We start from the raw sequence: 16100 nt of genomic DNA on the forward strand, positions 1-16100 counted from the left end.
AAGCCCAGACAACCCCAGGTGAGTCGTGATTGAAATGAACTTGGTAAAAACATTTTCTGAACTTTGCTCCATATAAATAAGACATACACAATTTTCTGTGCAATAAATCTGGTCTCTTGCGCGCTGTGTGTTGCGTTGCAGAAAGGCTGTTAGACGTACTGGCATTAATTTCTAGCACTCGCCTATTGTGGGCTTGCAAAACGTTTTTAGCCACCTTGTGGCAGGAGAGTAAAGAGCAGAATTTTATTTGAGGGTCATTTCACAGACTTCCACTCAGCAGCTGAAAAGACTTATAGACAGCATCCCTTCACTGAATCACCAACAAGAAGTTGCCTTTTCTCACTTAATCCAGTTTGACACTTCTTACCTACACTAAACCACCTAAGAGGAAAAGAAAACCCACCAAAAACCAAACAAAAAACCCCCCAGACTCTCTACTGAGTATTAGCTGCCAGGGCAAAACAAACCCATTCAGAAGGTACTTTCATGAAATATTCATGCCAGAATCATTAAAATTTAATGGCATGGGGAAATGTGAGCGAAACATGTATGTCATCTCTTCAAACTATTTCTTTTAGCTACGAAAGATGATCTGCCAAACCGCTCGCACAATCAATTACTGGTTGCTTCATTACATGAGATGCAAAGATCAGAAAATAAAAGTATTTCAGGATCACACAGGTAGAAGATGCTGTTAAGTGAAAAGTGGCTTGTAACTGGCACCATCCAGTAGCCCAGGTTGCCGCTTGGCATTAGCAGTGGTAGTGCTGCATCGCTGTATCCACATCTGCCCTTGCCTATCGACAAGTTTTGGGTCAGGACTTTAGTTTTCCCTCTCAAGGCCCAACAGCTCCAGCATGGCGAGAGGGATGGGTGGCCATGGGGCCAGTTGCTGGCTCAGGCAGCATGCACTCGCAGATGAAGCTGAACTGCTGCGACCAGGCTCTTTGCTCCTAGGTTGTGCCCAAAACAAGACCTCACTTCCCAAGCAGCAGCAGCTTCAACAAAAAACATCCTTTCGCCCCGATTCAGACAATTACAGGATACTACCAGCTTCTTTAGAAAATAAAGTAAGAAATAGCACATGCATTATGCTGGCTCCAGAGCTGTCTGTGACCACGGTAGCTGTGGGTTTGGGTTTTATTTTGTTGAAACTTTTTCTCCCAACTCAGAAAGTATCCATTTCTTTTGCTCCATACAGTAACATTATTTTCCCTTGAGAAAAATTCTCCACGTTGGCTCAGTGACCAGATATAGTTACATGTTAATTCCTCAGAAGTTTCTTAAAACTGTAGGAAACAGGTGAAAAAACAAAATGCCTTGAACTTTAAACTTGAGCCCAGTCTGTTTGAATGAAGTGAGTTTTAAGGTCACTCTTCACTCAATGCTAACTTTCAAGACAGACTAACATGCCAGAGAGGACTCCTGGGACCGCATCCTGTTGGTCTTTTGATGCTTTCATTTTGTTGCTTGCTATTTTCTTTATAGCACAGACAAGGGCTTCCTGCCTGGGCCGACCCCTTTCCAACCTTGCTGAATACCTCGGAAAAAGTTTATGGCAAGACACCTTTCTTACATTAACCACAGAGGCACCAGCAAAACGATGGCTCCTTTGAAATCAAGAGGTTATGGTCTCCTCGCAGCAGTTGTCCGCTCAGAAACTGTGAGGTGCTGGTTTGTGAAAATAAACAAGAGTATTAGAGTAACCAGTGCCACGCTGGACGCTACCAGGCACTACCTGAAACACCACTTAACCTACTTTGCAGATTAATTTTCACTTCACCCTTGGATGGTTTACAGCCCCAAACCAACAAATACGCCTGTGCTTAAGCTGGAGTATCTTGGAGGTATATCGGAGTATCTGCCAGGAGGCAGAGTGAGGATGCCCTCCCTTGGGACAAGCATCAATCACAGCATTGCTCACGTGCCTTGCACCTATTCAGCATCACAGCAAATATTTGCCTGTTGTCTGTTTGAAACTGTTTCAAATCACTTTCAACTCTACTGCACAGAGAAACTTCGTTAGATTAATTTTTACTACTACCAGAAAGAGTTTCATTCCCAAAGTGACTGTTAGGAGCAGCTACAGAGGCCTCCAAGAGACAAACAGATAAAACCACCACATGCAAAAAGATGCTAGGGATGCAATGCAGAAACATGCTGGACATGCTGTTAGACTGACTGTGTCTAGACTAAATTTCTAGACAGTGCACAGACAGGAGGGGATTGCCAGTACATTAGGAGTACAAGAAAAGGAGGATGAAGAAAATGGGAAGTCAATGGATGTGGACAAATTGAGTTGGGGGGGAAGTTGTCCCCCCAGGAGAATATTGTATCAGTATTATTAAGTATTGACTGTTTTGTCCTAATATTAAGTAATATTGTGTGAGCCCCAGACAGAGTATCATATCAAGGTCTTGCTGCCACAATTCAGAAACCTGTGGACTACAAAAGTAGTTAGAAAGAGCTCAGGGCAGAGCACTGAGTCCAGGACTGTTTTTTGGGGGGCACAGACTGAACAAGCAGGAGCTTAAACAGGAGCTGATGAGATGGGGCATGATCACCTACAAATACAGGTAAAGGTTTTATAGAAGAGACAATTGGTTCTCCACATACATGAACACACAGCCAGGCAAAATTTCTGCATGGAATAATTAACATGGATAGAACTGCTTTCTAACCATAAGAACAGACAGGGCATAAGAACAACCATAGTAAGTCACCACAAGAAGTCCTGTGAGCCCAGGGTCCCCTCTCTGAGGGTGGTCAACAGCAGATACCTCAGCAACAGTGCAAGAACAGGGCAAGGCAACAGCGATGCGTTTCCAGACTTGGGTCCAGACCCTTCCTAAGCCAGTGGCGATGAGCACTGTGGTGCCTAAAGGCCTTTTCCTCCTGTCCTGGAGCTCGCAGGACCGCTTTTTGTGAATGGTCAGCGAGGGCAGCACCGTGCGACAGGCAGCCCCATGCCTTGACTCCACTCGAGTGCATGAGATGCAGATTGCTTTAGGGTTTTTCCCTGCTGGCTGCTTGCTTCATCTGATGGCTTTTCCTCTGAGTCCACGATCTCTGTGCACCTCTTCAGTGCCACCAGATACTTCAGCTCTTGCTCTCTTCTAGGCTGACAAGTCCACGTGTATTTAACAGAACAGAAAACACTCCTTAGCTGCAATCATCTTTACCACTTATTTCCTCTTAACATTTCTGGTTCTCCTCTAGTTTTTTGAGATAGGGAAACTGGAACTGAAATATTTGAGAGTGGATAAACCATGCATTTATACAGGGATATAAATCACGTCTCCTGTTTTGTTCACAATCCTTTCCCCCAATGCCTTTTTGAGTGCTATTGAGCAATGGACTGACGTTTCAAAAGAACACAGCGATACCTCAAGCATCTTATTCTTGAGTGGCAGCCAGGGTGTGAAGTGTTTACTGAAAATCCAACAGTGTGGAAGCCTTAAAACTTGCAACTCTTGAAAACAGGTATTTCTCCAAACTATCATGGATACTACAGTTAATCTTGCCTTAAGGAAAGGTAGCAGACTAGATGGCTTCTCAAAATCCCACTCAGTGTGGTGGGTCCTTACGATGCTGTTTCAAGTACATGACAATTAATTTAAGTTACATACATTGAAATGTCTCATCTTTGCACCTTTAGCATACATACTTAAATGGTTATATCTACACAAAAGGAAAAAAACCAACAAAATGGGGTATTAACTTTAAATGTCAGATTGCTGTTAGGGAAAAAAAAGTAGAAAACCACTTTTGATAGGGCAGTTCTGCTATGCCAGCCCTGCTCCTGGTACCGTTTCAGATGCTACCGTGAATTTGAAGTGATTTCCGTCATTGACATGCAGAGCATAGCCCAGGGTTTCAAACCGCCGACATCCTGAAACTCAGGACACAGCCTGCAGCTTGGACGGGTTCCCCGCAAGGTCAGCACACTGATTTACATGCCAATACCCGGAGCGGTCAGTTCGCAGTTTTGGACCGAGAAGAGCATCCCGGCCTGCAAAACACGGCAAACACTTTGAGTACCTAAGCACGGGAATGTATTTTTCTATGCTGAAAAGACGGCGAGAGAGAGAAGGGGAAAGAAAGAAAAGATGGGGTCTTGTGCGAGATTGCGAGGTGCCTTTCCACAAGGGAAACACAGGAACGGCTGCACAGCGATGCTCTGTAAAGAGGAGAGAGGTGCCCAGGTCATTGCACAGCACCGTCCCCTCATCCCTTGGGCGCGTGACTGAGCCTGGAAAGGGGGTGTTAAATAAACCCCCATCATTCAGCAACAGCAGCCTCCCAGCAGCAGGAGCCTGTGGCTCTGGAGGCCATCTTACACCTTTGCTCCGGCCGGCGTGAGGTGCCACAGCGTGGGGCTGCTGGTAAGCGCCCGGCAGTGCTCTCGGGCCTTGCGAGACAGCAGCCGGACATCCCGATCCAATAGTGGGAAGCTGCTCCGGACAGCGGCAGCAGGATGGCTCACCGGGATGAGCTGAGGTGCCAGAGCCTCGGAGCACCATGCAGAGGGGTTGCTGAAACATGATGCTCCTCAAACCTCGCTAAAAAACAAACAAAAGTGCAGATGTTCAGGGAACAAAAATCTGCTCTGCTAAATGGGCCGAACAGAAAATCCAGGTATAAATCTGGGAACAGTGTCACATAACACTGCGCTACTTTTCCTCCAGAAACCACCTACCTACCCCAGCGTGGACCAGCTACTGAAACAAAAGCCTTTGACCAATGTGGCAGAAATGAAGCGTCAGGAAACCCCAACAGACTGGTTTTTTTCAGCCTGTGTTTCCTTAGGAAACTACAGGCTGCTTTTAAGGGCCAAGGAAAGGTAATTCATATGCATTTACAGCATCCATGTGTACACACAAGGATTTTCTACACAGAGCCATGCTTTGCTTGTAAAGTGTTAGTCGCCCACGGAAAAGGAGAGAAGAAGATTAAAACCAGCTGTACTGGAAGAACTACCACATTTAAACACAAAAAATATTTTAAATATTCAACCAGGAAGGGTAAAGACAGCATGGGGTAATAGCCAAGCATGTTTGCTCGGAAGCGGGGTCATGCAAATTTTGTGAGGTTCGTAAGGGGTAGTGGATAATAAGGTATAAGTATCATCATAGAAGATATACTAATATGAATGCTTTTTTATTTGTACATATGCCACTAGGTAGCAGTGGAAGAAGGAGAGGCCCTTCCTGACATTTGGAGGACCACAGCTGAGGTTACTAAGGGTGCACAAAAGCAAAAGTGGAGTATTCATATAATAATAAAGGAGAATTGTAGAATCACTGGTTTGCAGCTACATCTCTGAAGCAAGTCAAACCACTGGTTTGGAGACAGCCATAGGACAAACAGTGGAAAATGTGAAAAGATGAAAAAATCTCAACAAATCATCTTTCTGTGACACACAGAAATATTTTCCTTCCACTTTAATTTATTCAGGTCAAATTTTTTAAAGCTAAGAAGCTGATTATGGTTTGTTTTGGTTTTTTTTTCCTTCTTAAAAAAAAAAAAGGCGGTTTGTACCATCCTTTCAGTCTATGAATCAAATTTGTGGAAAAGCATAATATTTAACATGTGACATACTGGTAACAAAACAAATCAGCTCAACAGGCTGCCCAGGGAAGTGTTTGAGTCACCATCCCTGGAGGTATTTAAAAGATGTGTAGACATGGCACTCAGGGACATGGTAGATTTGGCAGTGTTAGGTTTATGGTTGGACTTGATGATCTTAAGGGTCTTTTCCAGCCTAAATGATTCTATGATTCTAGTCTATTCTAATTCACTAACTGCAGTTATTTTATTTGCCTAATTAATTACATGTATATGCAAGTGTTACTTTGATAAGCTATGCAGGTAGTTTTATTTAAGAGACTTTTAAAAAGTGAATTTCAGCTTGTAGCTCAATACAAGTTGGAAACAAAAACCCAATCCATATCTCAGAAACAAATCTCTTCCACCATTTTCTAATGTAATAAAAGGTAAGAAAATACAAACCAAGCCAGAACACAAAATCAAAACTGCAATGAACCATGAACAGATGTATATAATTACTTCAGTCCCACCGAGGCATATCACTTCTGTTTAGAAATTAGTACCAAGTTTACTACAGAAAAGATAAAAAGTCACAGATCATCATGAAAAGACGACTAATGAGTTATTTCAACTGTCCTCGTCTTGATATTTGTTCTCCAAGAAAGGCTTGCAAAGTCCTGCAATGAAATCTGAAACATACCTCACCTCCTTCATCAACTGGGAAAGCATCCTTATCTCAGAGTAAATACATTTACTGGCCTGCTATCTTCTACATAGAAGAAACAAATATGTATTCTGGGGGCATCCAAAAAAGCCTGAAATGGCACTCAGCAAGGCACTGGAGTAATTGCTTTCAGATCCTGAAAACATACTGACCAGAATCCCAAATATCCTCCTGCCTGGTAGAGTCAAAGTTAAGCAAGAAGACAAGAAATTCCCCAATTTGTTTGTGTGTGTCCTATAAGGATGTGTTGAATGAAATGTTTACTTTCAGGTAAGGAGTGGTTTGGTCTCTGATGCAGAAATGGGTTCTGTAGTCTGATGCAAAATTTAACACAGGTCTGTATTTACTGAAGAATGAGGAAAACAAGCTACACAAGCCCTTACATCTTCTCCTGGAGCCACAAGAGGCTCACAAGAAATACTGATGGAAATAATCCCCTCTCTCTACTTAGATATATATTTGCAATTGCAAAAAAAGCTATTTTAGTTTTACAATGGCATGTAGAATTTACTCTAATTGAAGGTCTTCTTGGCAGTGTCCAGGATGCCTGGAAGGAAGCCTTAATGAAAGGCATCTTAAACCAGAGGTATGGCTGTAATAGGAAAATGTTATGTAATATTCATCTGAATTATAAACACATTTATATGAGACAGAATTATTTAAAATAAAATATTTATATAATTGAAAATAGCTTTATACATGCTGTGCAGCCTCTTTTCAGTGACCTTTGAGAAGGAATTTCTGTTACTAACTTGATAAAGGAAGAACAGAATCAAGTACTGGAAGTAAATGAGAAGGGGAATAATTTGTAACATGGTTCCGAATGCAAAAAAGCCAGACCAATGTTATTAAAACAACCTCCTTCAACAAGGATAATGCAATGGACTTGGAGTCGAGTAAATACTTTATTTAATATGCAGTGAAAATATCTCCAGACCAAGTTATAGGGAAGAACTGTATATGAATAAGGAGTTAAAGGAAGACTACAATGGACTACATTAAAATAAGGAGTAATAAGCACAGACAGAAGTTACTGGTCATATCCCTCAAGAACTGATGCTATTGATTAGAGGTCTTGCTACAGCAAGTAGTTGTGTGCCTACCACAACTGTGCGTGATGCATCCTGAGGAGGACTGGTTCACGCTACAGACATATTAGATGACCTATGAACTGCGTAATTGAAATAAGATGGCTTTTAATGATACAAAGTGCAGAAACATATGCTTAGGGACCACTGACAAGAACCTCTGGGGACTCACCACTTGAAGGCAATAAAGGAATTGTAGAATATCTCGAGTCGGAAGGGACCCATAAGGATCATGGAGTCCAACTCCCTGCTCCTCGCAGGACTACCTAAAACTAAACGATAGTCTAAGAGCATCGTCCAGACGCTCCTTGAACTCTGACAGGCTTGGTGTCGTGACCACTTCCCCGAGAAGCCTGTTCCAGTGACTGACCACCCTCTTGGTGAAGAACTTTTTCCTAATGTCCAGTCTGAACTTCCCTGATGCAGCTTCATTCCATTTCCTTGTGTCCTATTGCTGGTCACCAGAGAGAGGAGATCAGCACCTCCTGCTCTGCTGCCCGCCTTGAGGAAGTTGTGGACTGCGATGAGGTCACCCCTCAGCCTTCTCTTGTCCAAGGTGAACAAACTAAGTGACCTCAGCCACTCCTTGTTAAGTCTTGCCCTCAAGACCTTTCACCACCTTGGTTGCCCTCCTCTGGACACACTCTGTTTGATGTCCTTATATTGAGGCACCCAAAACTGCACAGAGTACTCGAGGTGGGGCCTCACCAGTTTATTGTAGAGTGGAACAATCATCTCCCTCAACTGGCTAGCGATGCTGTGCTTGATGCACTCCAGGACACAGTTGGCTCTTTTGGCTGCCAGGGCACACTGTTGACTCGTATTCAACTTGCCATCAACCCAAACCCCCAGATCTCTTTCCCCACGGCTGCTCTCCAGCCTCTCGTCTCCCAGTTTGTATGTATAACCAGGATTACCCCGTCCCAGGTGGGGAATCTGGCACTTGCTCTTGTTAAATTTCATACAGATGGTGATTGCCCAGCTCTCTAGTCTACCCAGATTTCTCTGTAAGGCCTCACTACCCTTGTGGGAGTCCACAGCTACTCCTAGTTTTAGTATCATCAGCAAACTTAAGGTACATTTGATTCCTGTATCCAGGTCATTTATAGAAACATTAAAGAGCGCTGGCCCTAAAATTGAGCCCTGGGGAATCCCACAGGCCACCAGCCTGATGTAACCCCATTTACTGTAACTCTCTGAGCCCAACCCGTCCGCCAATTGCTCACCCGATGCATTATGGACTTCTCTAGCTGTGTGCTGGACAGTCTATCCAGAAGGATACTGCGAGAGACAGTATCAAAAGCTTTGCACATCTGCTGGCTTCCCTTGGTCAACTAGATGGGTGACCTTGTCATAAAAGGAAATACTCCTGTATATTTTGCTAAATTGCAGAAAGATGAGTGAACAAACCCAAGCTGTAGGCTAGGAGACAATAATACTCAAGAAGAATCATGTGTGTTTTGCAGTCCTCAAATTCACATGCTCATTTTTCAACCAATCCCATTCAGAGATCTCCCTCTTCTCACATGAATGAGGACATGGATGTTGGAAGTAAATACCAGCACAGGACATCGTCTTCATCAGCTACAAGAGACACTTGTGCCAGCCAGCTACCAAGATGACATGGTTGTAAGAGGGCAGCACAAGTGGAACAAGTATTTCAAGAAAACACTAGAGACATCAGAAAAGGTATCAGTAAAATCTCATTTAGAAAAATCACAAGAAAGTGACCTTGTCAGAAACATCAAAGAAAGGTTCAACAAGTGCACAGATGGGAAAGCTGTTCGTTTCCTTGATCAATCTATTTTATAGGGTTAAAACCAAAGAGATGGAATGGCTTAGACTTGCAAATACAGACTGTGTATTTCACAGTTGTGCAAGCTACGTTATCTTAGGGCAAGCATCTATTGCTTCTTTTTCTGCAGTTATGGATGTCTGTATTTAATGACTCAAAGGTGGTCCTATGTGCCTAAAAGTTTCCTATTTTCCAGTGCCAGGTAATTTCATGAAGGATTTTACTTCTACAAACCACGTGGTTTCCATCTGCAATACGTTCCTCCATCATGACAACATACAAAGTAGCTGAAAAAGCATTTCTTTTTCTGATAAAAAGAGCATTCTAGGGACATAAGTCTTCAAACTTACTTTGGGTGCACATCAGAGCAAACTCACATACCTTAAGGCATTCAAATATCTAGGAGAGTGTCCAACTACACCTATCCATCAATCTAGACTTTGTGTTGGGAAAAGAGGCATGGAGAGAAGGCAAGGCAATATTACAATATAAAATGTTCTGAATGCCTCAAGCTAGATCTTAAGATGTAGCCAGTTTAGGACTGGAACAGATCCCAAGCAAAGGTGATTAAGCCTCAAGTATAAATTAGCATATCCTCCAATTAGCTTTAGTATCTCCCCACAACAGCCTCCTCACACCTCCCAAACATGGGACAAATTTATGAGAAAAGAGCATGGCTAAACTGGCTACATTAGTAGTCAACAGAGCAGACCAAAGGGGATGCACAGATTTCAGAATGAAAAGGGTAACTGCCAAACTAGTATCCACTGCCTATACCATGGGACGCAAGGCAGAAGTGACAATGGAAACACGATATTCACCCTTTTCCAGGGTTTGCTCTGGAAACGAGAAAGCAATTCATACCTGCTGCAATGGGCTTTATTTTATTTCTCTGCTTTATTGAGATCCCACCTTTCCAAATAGGTCCCAAATACCCAGTAGTATATAGAATATCCTCCAATTCCCTTCCTTATGCTTTACTTTTTCCAATTTCAGTGTCAGTGAACAGGATGAGTAGGACAGGAATAGCAGGTCCTGAGACTTCTCTATCCTTCTAAGTGAAAACTTCTTGCATTGGGATCAACAGACATTTTCAACACACACCTCCTCTCAGCACAAACTGATATATGATATAAACCCAGCTGCTCCTCTTGTTAGCAACTTTCCTCCTAATTTAAAGCAAATTTGTAATCACCATTTATAATTTGTTTTTATGCCACAACTAAAGAGAAGAACCTTCACTAAATACCATGGAGAAGTCGGCACCATGCTTTTAAAAACAGACTGCTTCCACTGAAAGGTCTTGGCTTATAGCAACTATGGCCTGGGAATTTCAAAAGGTAGTTCTGGGTGAACACTTGTACACCCTCACATCAAATACATTTCACAATGGAAAGCTCAAATAAGAAGGGATGATTTTACAGATTAATCAAATACCACATTTTTGGCCTTAAGATGATGTTAACTGAAAATTTTGAAGATAAACATTATCCATTCAATGTTGAAAATGCACAAAACATTATTTAATAAACTGCATAGTCCAACTTGCCTGTAGAAAGTTACACTTCAGCTCTTGAGCAAATCAATCACTGCCCTCCCAATGCCACTCCTGCCACCCAAATATCATGTAGTATGGCAGTCTCTGGTAACCCCCAATCCCCAAATACAGGAATATGTTATTATTCTGAATACCATTTCTCCCAGATTTGACAAACAAGTATCAAGGGACATTTGGAAATGCTAGTTAATTTTACTTCAGCATTCTTTAAGCAAATACTTACTTAGTGATGCTAATTAACTAAAGAAAAATTAAATAGTAAAATTAGTGAGAGTTACACTAGATGTAAATCAAGAAACACTGCATTACTTAATCCACAGGAAGAAGAGAAACTACAAGAATTTCATTTTGTCCTTTTTATATGGCTTAAAAAGACAGCTTATGAAAAAAATCACTTCTGATTTTCAGCACATGAACATTTTTTTTTAAAGTAGGTAACTCAAATTATTTTCAAATTACAAACCTTCACTAGTTCACTGTTTACCCCAGGATAACTATCAATTAATAAAGGCGTGCTTCTGAATACATAATGCATTACATTTTTTACTTTCAACACCTGGTGTCACCAGAATAACGCCGTATATTTCTAAAATGCTCTGCAGTTGTGTGCGTGTGCTTTGATTTTAGGGCAGTAATACTTCAAAAGAAGTGGAACCATAGAAGATTACGGGAAGGGATACACACAGATGATTTTTGTGGTTAACTGACACATCATCAGTTAACTGACAATGACAGGTCATTTTAAAAATGAAACTCAAGGTGTCTAAAAGCCTTCATCCCTTAGTCAAAGTCAAAAAAGGCCTGAACCAAAGCAAAAATTCTGCTATATCTCCGTACTTTGAGCAAGCTAAATCCTACACCTGTTTTGCAAAAAGGCTCTAACTGGTGACTTCTACACCAATATTTAGCTAATTACAATCAATTTTTGTACTGGCTAATCACTACTTTTCTGCCCAGTCTAGGGCTGTATTAACTGGTTATTATGACAGTTCCACTGAAAATAGACAGAGGGGAGTGCTTTTGATTGATTATTGTTTGGAACTCCTTGGATCTCCAAGACACTAAATAAAAATCTTCTTTGATATTTAATTTTAATTTATCTCAGTCTCTCCTTCCTTCCACTCCATCAGCAAGAGAGCGCCAATAAAAAAACTGACAAATTCATGGAAGATGCAAAGAGTCAGAATTGGTGACCTGTATTTCATTAAAATAATGAGAAAGTATATGTATTTATTTGCTTTAAACTTTAGATAATGGGCGTAAGAGAAGGAAAGCTTTCTCAGCTTTTGGTGCTTATTTCAAAATGCAAATGGAATTAGGGCAGGCAGTATAAGATTTAAGTTGTGCTACTTTTTTTTTAAATAGAGCTTTTCAAATAAGTTAGTGAAAGAATCCTGAACTTTTGAAAGAAGAGTCATAAGCTTGTTATATGTCAGAACCTTTTGATTTTTGTATATTTTGGAAGAAAATTCTGTATCAAAAAAACCAGAGGAAGACGTAGTCAAGATATTTGTAATTCATTTTGTAAAAACATATTCAGACTGATGCTTCCCTTCCACTAATTATGCATTAGTTTTCTACAGCAGACTTTCCAAAAGTCATATTGTCTTCCAATATTTTTTCAGTAAGATATAAGGACTTCTATTAGGTATGGGGCTTTCAGCTTTTAGTCCAACCATTGTGGATTGTAAAGCTAGAATAAAAAGGCTAACACTGAAAATACAAATTATTTTCAGATGAACACATATCTAGGATCCACAGACAACGTTTGGAGGAGATCCCTACGCTCCAGCAAGGCACTTACTACCTCTCAACTGATTTATGGGGGGCCAGCTTTTTGATGATAGAAGATCAAATCACCTAAAAGGAAGACAGGCAAGGAACGCAACCTTGAATACTGCTATTGGGTAACATAACCCCATACAAACCCACATAAAGAAAAAAAAGCTGAAGCCTGTGAAGAGGGATGCTGAGTCATTAATAAAAATGAGCTTTTCTCCCAATTGCTTGATTTAAACAGATGTTAACATAAACAAATAATTTTTAAAAGAGACTACCTAAGTCTGGTGGGCTAATGGAGTTCAGACAGGTTTTACATACATGATTTATTTAGCATACCAACACCACTTGTTCTCTCCAGCTTCTTCAGCATTTCAGAACAAAAAACCCCCAACAACAAAAAAATAAAACAAACACCAGAAGTTTTCTGTAAAACAAAGTGTCAATTATTTTAGGACTCCCTATCCCCTTATGCCTTTAAAAAGGAAAATACTAAAAACCCCAGGTCTTTAAGGACCCCTTTCTCCCAAAAGGTACAAATATTCAGTGGTCACTGAATCAGAATGTGCTTAAACTTGACATGAACAGGAGCAGAAGTACAACTGGTAAAGTAATATACAGGTCAAAAAGGTCTGTCTAGAGATGCTCAGCAGAGTAGCCTGACATCTCCTGCCTGACCGGCGCTCAGCAGGAGAGGCTGATCAGGAGAAGACTGCTGAGACAGACCTAGGAGACACCCACTATTTCCAATGCCAGCTCCTATGGAAGAAAGAAGGGATGCAGACCTTCTAGTAATAAAACCCAGTATTTTGAATACACACAGAGGTAGTGTCCTACCTCTAGAGCTGGTAAGATGTGCAGATGCTGAAAAACAATCATCTACCTTGAGCTATACTAGTTATCTTGACCTTGGTAGAACTTTTGACACTGTTGCTCATGATATTCCCACCAGCAAGCTAGAAAAACAAGATTTAACAAGAACTGTTGGTACTTAGGTAAAAATCTGTTTAGAAAGATGTTTCATATTTATCAGAGGTTCATCTCAAACTGGACATACGTACAGCATTCCAGCAGCAGGGAAATACTGGTAATGAAAATACTCACAGGTGTGAAAGATGCAGGCAATACCACAATGCAAAAGGCAGTGCACAAGGCTGACAAGACAGTTGCAAGCCCCTGCACAACTGCTGCTCTGCAGCAGCCATTCAAGTAAGGCCAGTGCAGAGCTCTAAGATTAGCCATGAATAATCAACTGCATAAGCAAAATCTGGGGAAAGATTAGCATAACAGCAGTTCTGTAGAAAGAGATTTGGCAGTTATAGTGATCATGAACTCAACATGAGTCAACAATGTGGTACTCTTGGGGAAAAAAACCCCTAATGTTTACGTAAAAATAAGCACATCACTAGTAAGACACGTGAACATAATCTCCTGCTATGATCTGGTCACAAATTGAGTAGTATGTCCAGTTTTGAGCACCATACTTCTAGAGAAATGTGATCAGTTGGACAGAAAGAAGAGAGAGCGATCATAGGTCATGAAATCACAATCTATGGTGGGGGGCAGAAGAGACCGTACTGTCTCTTATTTTAGAGAAAATAGGGTCATGCCTTTAAGTATATGAAAACATACTGTAACAGAAAAAGAGAGGCAGTAAGCTTCATTCTGCATCTACTTGGACAGAAGACCCAATGAGCTTAAATTCCAAAGATGGACATTAGGAAAGACTAACCATCTACTGGTAAGCACAATACCCAGCAAGAGCCTAGACCATCCAGGAAGGCTGGGAATCCTTCATTGCTGACTATCCTCAACAGCAAGTCAGTCAAATCCCTATCAGAAATAACACTACTACTGCCAAACTTGCCCTTTGCCCAGGAACTGGATGAGACAATCTTTTAGGTCTCCTTTAAAAAGTAAAACTAAAAGGCAGTTTGATTCATATGCTATGCATGGAAAGTAATGCTAGACTAATGGAGAGAGAGAGTCTGCAAGAAACTGATTCTGTGCTCCAGTCATTAGATTCCTGCTACCTCAAGCGGAGATTTCTAGATCCCACTCCCTGCCTGTTTACAGATGGTACATTAAGCAATTACGTGATTTCTGACGTTTATTTTCCCAAATAAACCTCCTGGAAAGAGAGAATGAAGTGTTGGATTCCCACCCATTCCCACTCCACACAGTGCTTCCCAAATACAAAGATACAATCCCGAGGAGCTACACTGAACTCTCTCTGACCCCACAAATCCTGCATTGCTTTCTGCACGGTGATCCAGCCTCAAAAGGCCAAACAAGACCAAAAGCTCCTAAGAGACATGGGTTAGAGCCCTTGGGACAGAGGGCATGAATCTAATTTTTCTACTTTCTAGGAGGTGGCACAGTCAAAGGCTGCTGGCTTTGGTCGGATCTGGCACTCACAAGGTATGGCTGGCTCAAAGGCAGCAGTGCCAGGCCAGCTGTACATCTTTGGCTGATAAAAGCACTGAAAGAAGGCAAAGTACGAGAACAACCCAGGACTGCACTGCCACAGCCTCAAGAATAGCTGCCCAGTTCACTGCTACCATTCCCTCTCTGAAGCTTCTGCTTCTTGGGTAGAAAGCTACGCCCACTTGTGCCCTTGAGGGTTTCCAAGATGGCCATCCTGTTTTATGTACTGTACATAAGGCAGCTATAAATCTGAATCTAAAAAACAAGCCTTCTCTTGTTTTTGTCTATTTTTCTTCACAAACACTGTTTTGAGATCACAGATATGAGACTTTTTAATACCAAATAGTTCTGAAATAATTGCTATTTATTACAGATTTTAAAAATATAAAATATATTTTGTTTGTAGGCATATGCTTTATTTTATTTGTTCTATTGATAGCAAGCTGGTGAGATAAATCACTTTGATACAGAATAATTGAAAATCTATACCCTCATGCAGTTTTCCTCCAAGCTGTCAATGCGGCAACTGTAGCCAAGATATACTACTATTTTTCTAGACATACAGGAAACAGTCTTGCACACACATTTGTTCACAGACCGTTTTTGGGATATGTGATCTCACTGGAGATTCACAGGTGAATTGTTACACATGCATACAGGTGTAATCCAAAGCAACGCCATAGATTTTATCAAAAAGAACAATGTAAGCTAATACATGTTTCTTAGAAAGATAGTTAAGGGATTACATTGTGCTAGCTCGGACAACATGCTACAAAAGTTACATCTGCAGAGTGCTGCCCACAACACAGAAATAATCAGTGTTGGGATCCAAGAAGAGCTGTCTAAGTAAATATTAAATTCACACATGCTGTTAATACAGCAGACTTTTTACAGATCACAAAAGTACAAGATTACTGGGGACTTTATTCCCCTAAGACATAAAAATCATTAATCTTAAGACTGTCTGCTCCACTGTCACTGAAAATATTTTCTAACGCTTTTCCCTAAATGCACTCCCAAAGCATCACTACTACCTAAAGTAAAAATCCAGCTGAAAATGTAGTTGGGCTGATGGGCTTAGTGGGCTAGCGTAGAGAACTGGAGAGGGGTGGGGAGGAATGTCAAAGAAATGATCCACCCCATATATAATCTCAAAAATCAGCCCAATAGATTCATTTT

The sequence above is a fragment of the Haliaeetus leucocephalus genome, unplaced genomic scaffold (genome assembly GCF_000737465.1).
Source record: "Haliaeetus leucocephalus isolate CR32 unplaced genomic scaffold, Haliaeetus_leucocephalus-4.0 Scaffold626, whole genome shotgun sequence".
NCBI classification, from domain to species: Eukaryota; Metazoa; Chordata; class Aves; order Accipitriformes; family Accipitridae; genus Haliaeetus; species Haliaeetus leucocephalus.